The following is a 5,000-nucleotide window of genomic DNA, read 5'->3' on the forward strand; positions in this document are numbered from 1 at the left end:
TCCTTCTATTCCTCCCCAACACACCATTCCACTGTGTCTCTTAATCCCCTGACTTTTAACAGCATGTTCTTCTGTGTCTAGTTTGAGACAATCCTTCAAATGATCCGTCCTTCAGTTTGTTCAGCAGGTGGGGCCCCAGCAGTGACATCCCCTCAGACCAGACCCAAGTCATCTACCAGGAAGGACACTCATCCAGAATTCATGTGATTTGCTACAGGTCAGTGCCCGATGTATCTTCTTGCAAAACTTGTGTGTGTATGTGTGTGTAGGTGTGTGTGTGTGTGTATGTGTGTGTGTGTGTGTGTATGTGTGTGTTCATCAGTGAAGATGATGCGTCCAGAGGTGCTTCTGATCTGGGTTAGAGGCGGGGCTACAGAGGACTGTGTAATCCCTACGCTGGCCCTAATCTCTAATCTCTATTTTTAATCCAGAGGGCTGGGATGTTGGGATGGTGTGTGTATCTGTGTGTGTGTGTGTGTGTGTATGTGTGTGAGAGTGAGAGAGAGAACTGGTGAGTGACCAATCAATGTCTAATTCTTGTGAATAGAAGTTTGGATATTATGTAGGTATGTAAATATGTTTGAGTATTTGTGTGAGAGTGTGTGCCAGAGAGTAAGGGAATTGTAAGTGTGCGGGCAAGAAAGAGAGAGAGAGAGAAAGAGAGAGTGAGTGAGAAAGAGAAATAGAGAGAGTGAGATAGAGAGAGAGCTCGAGAGAGAAAACAACAGGGGGTTTGAAAGCACTAGGGGAGGTGGTGGAGAGAGGGGGGGGGGGGCAGACCGAAGGAAAGCAGATTTTAGGTGACATTACGTAAGTACAGCCATTACAGCTGGGAGGTTATGGCTTGGTCGTGATGTTGCATTCAGCCGTATAACAGGAGAAGATGAGAGGAGGGAGGAGATGGAAGGAGGAGGGGGCAATGTAGGCACTGTAGAAGCGGGAGGGCGGTTAATATTGTTTCCTCTCAGTTTCAACTTCAATTCAATAAACTTCATGTAACTTTATTTCTCACAGATATAGTTCCATTTGGAGTATGGTGCAGATTCACAAACATAACTCAGGATATCCAGAAACTGAACAGGAAATAAGATAAAAAAGACCATGGATTACATTGTGTCTTCTGTCAGGATGTCATTGCTATCTGCTTTTAACCCAATTTGGACAAGCTCAAGAGACATTGTGTACCTGAACTCTTGCTGAACCCGGGGTAAAGTATGTTACAGTATCAGACGAGAGCAAAAGAGAGGGGAGGGGAGGGGAGGAAATACGAGGAGGAAGGGAGAGGAAAGGAGTGAAAAGGAGATGAAAGCAAAGCAAAGGAGCATCCTGATTTAGCGAGAACAACTGAGAAGGAGTGAAAAAGACTGTATTACAGAATCAGACACGCAGAGCACTGCCCTTCCAGCTACCTGTGTGTGTGTACAGTGTGAGTGTCAGTTATGTGAGTGAGAGTTATACAGTGTCAGTTATACAGAAGTTTGACTGTGTGAACGTGTGTGTGGAGTATGGAGGGGAGCCCCAGATTTAGAAGAGTGTTGTGCGTGTTCAGTGTGCTCTCTGTAACACCCCGCACACACACACACACACACACACACAAACACACACAGAGGCAGACACACACTCACAGTCAGTGTGCGAGAGGCAGATATCACAGTTCCTTCCTCATCACTTGGATTCTCACAGGTTCTCACCTGTAGGGAACGTGTGCACTTTTGAGTGTGTTCGAATGCATGGATGCCTGTTTGTGTATATGCGTGTGTGCGTGTGTATGTGTGTAATAAGAGTCACTGTGTGTATTCACGGGTGAAACACGAGTGAAACAATTCCTCCTCATCATCGCTGCCCTCATAATGTGAACCTTCCTACTCCTCCTCTTCCTCCTCCTCTCTGACAGCCAAGCCACAGTGACAGCCCTAGGTAGACTCATGATGTATTCACAGATAGCACAGCGTGTTCCATCTCCTAGTGTCTGATAGAGAAGATGCTGTTGACTGTTAATTCTGCCTGTGTGAAGCCTCGCATCACACGCTCAGGGTGCGGGGGGCCTCAAAGTGCACGGCTCGGTGCGCACACAAACACACGCGCAAGTGAGGCATGTTCCAGTCCTGGTTGCTGTGTCACATGTCCCATGGTGGGACAGACGCAGGTGCGACAGCGTCAAGCACACGGAAGGTTCCGTCTCCCCGAGCGGAACTGTCCCCATACTGCCCCCACAGGGAGACGCTCCCACCTCCAAATCACATTATCACACACACACAGGCACACGCTCTTCCTGCCTCCCCACTTTCTCTCTCTCTCTCTCTCTCTCTCTCTCTCTCTCTCTCTCTCTCTCTCTCTCTCTCTCTCTCTCTCTCTCTCCCTCCCTCACTCCATAAATATATATATATATATACATATATATATATATACTGTATATATGTAAATATGCTATATACAGTATATGTATACAATATTTACATACATATATAGAGTATATTATATATATATATATATATATATATATATATATATATATATACAGTATATATATACATATATGTATATATACAGACTGGTGCATATCTATTTCTGTCTCTCTTTCACTCCCTCACACACTCTCTTTCTTCGTCTGTCTGGGTCCCACCGGAGTGTCGAGGTCCAGAAGGTTCCGGGGCGAGGTTATCTCACACAGAGATGGGAGAGGAGCTTCAGGTTTGAGTCCAACACTGGGAGAATGGGGAATGATGGAGAACGTGAGATAGGGCGAGAGGAGAAGAAATGGCAAGGGGCTACAGTGGGGAGGGAGAGAGAGACGTAGAGACAGAGAGAGAGAGAGAGAGAGAGACATAGAGAGAGACAGAGAGAGAGAGAGAAACAGAGAGAGAGAGACAGAGAGAGAGAGAGAGAGAGAGAGAGAGAGAGAGACATAGAGAGAGAGACATAGAGAGAGAGACATAGAGAGAGACAGAGAGAGAGAGAGAAACAGAGAGAGAGAGACAGAGAGAGAGAGAGAGAGAGAGAGAGAGAGAGAGAGAGAGAGAGACATAGAGAGAGAGACATAGAGAGAGACAGAGAGAGAGACAGAGAGAGAGACAGAGAGAGAGAGAAACAGAGAGAGAGACATAGAGAGAGTGGAAGTGCGAGAGACACCCACACAGACACGTACACACTGACGTGGGTATAAGCACACACGTGTAAGCACACACACACATCCACACTCCCGAACAGACATTTGTGCAGACTCTTGAGATGTTTATGGCACCGATGGAGTTCAGAGCCAACTGCTGTCGTCATCATTTGCTTATTGGGAGGGAATACTGGTACACTTCATGACCTTTCTGTGGCTTTGGGGTTTAGGAAATGAACAAACAACCAATTAATTGCATGTGTGTTCCTTGTGAGTGTTTTTATGTACATGCGTGTTTTGCACGTTTTGTGTGTTCCAAACGTCTTTGAAGATACCATAGGCAGTTAAGATTGGGTGTGTGTTGATGAGGTGAAGGACAGCCCAACACAGCTGGGCACCCACAAACACACACACACACACACACACATGCCATGTCTTCAACTGTGGGCATGTGTGAGTGTGTGTATGTGTGTGTGTGGGTGTGTGTGTGTGTGTGTGTGTGTGCTTGTATGTGAGAGAGAGTGTGTGTGTGTCCCCAGCTGTGGATGCACTTGTTTCTAATGGGATGTGACAGCAGGACCCTGTGCATGATCAATGATTCGACCTCGCAGGCCTGGGAGTTAGCGTGCAACATACCTCAATGCACACGACACGACAATAATGATTGACTTTTGGGAATCCTAAACTCCCAGATAGAACCATTTTCAGCTTCCTAAGGTTTTGCCTGGAACATTACAATAGTTCCTGGTGGTCTGAAAAGGGTTCTCTGTCCTTGCTAGAAGATTCTCCAACTGTTACAAAACGGTTTCACGCACTGTAGCTACAGAAGCACCCATTTCACGCAGAGCATTGTGGCTCTGAATTCCCAAACTGCCGAAACCTTCCTTTCCAACAAACATTTAGCTCATGTCAGGACATAGACCCATAGCTGCCATGCGGCAACTCTAGTTGTGCAAAGAAAAGTAGAGAGAAGAAAAATGGAGGAATGACAGTGGGACCCCCCCCCCCCCCCCGTCGCATGTGACTCTGGCAGATGAAGGGAGAGCAAAATGAAAGAGAGTGGAGCCCACCCCAGTGGCAAAGAAAACTGAAAGGAGTGGAGGGGTGAATCTGACGATGTGGAAGAACAAACTCCGGGGAGAAAAAAAGAAGGGAAAGAGAGGGAGGGAGTGTGTATGAGAGAGAGAGAGCAAGACAGAGCGAGAGGGAGGGAGAGAGAGAGAGAGAGAATGAAAGAGATAGAGGGAGGGAGGGAGGGAGGGAGGGAGGGAGGGCGGGAGGGAGGGAGGGAGGGAGGGAGGGAGGGAGGGAGGGAGGGAGGGAGGGAGGGAGGGAGGGAGAAATGGAGGCAGAAGAAGGGAGGAAGACGTAGAGAACATTGGAGGTAAAGATGAAGGGGACAGAGGAACACACCATGTACTGTACAGACATTCTAACACTGGCATGAATGGTACCACTAAAGTAATACTAAAAAGGAGAATTCACCTTCAGAAAACACTGCACACACACACGCACACGCACACGCACGCACGCACGCACGCACACACACACACAGCAGGAAAGATTGTTCCACACATAGGTTTACTATCCTGGTGAGCACCCACAATGAATTCCCATTCAAAATTGTGTTATGCCTAACCCCTAACCCTAACCATCAAAACAGCACTTGAGGTTTTATTCTTAGTTTACTAAAAGACCCCACACAGGTAGTTACTGCAAACAAGACCACACTAACACACACAGAAAACACACCTTTAGTGGGTCTGATTCTATTAAACCCAGGTCGCACCCAGATACACTCCAGACAGAAAATGCCCAAATCTGTCTCTCTGCTCTCTTTTTTTTGTCACTCTTCACCCTTCTCTTCATTAGTGTCGTCCTCTCTCTCTATCTC

Source organism: Hypomesus nipponensis, chromosome 18 (genome assembly GCF_054491055.1).
Source record: "Hypomesus nipponensis isolate SF chromosome 18, ASM5449105v1, whole genome shotgun sequence".
NCBI lineage: Eukaryota > Metazoa > Chordata > Actinopteri > Osmeriformes > Osmeridae > Hypomesus > Hypomesus nipponensis.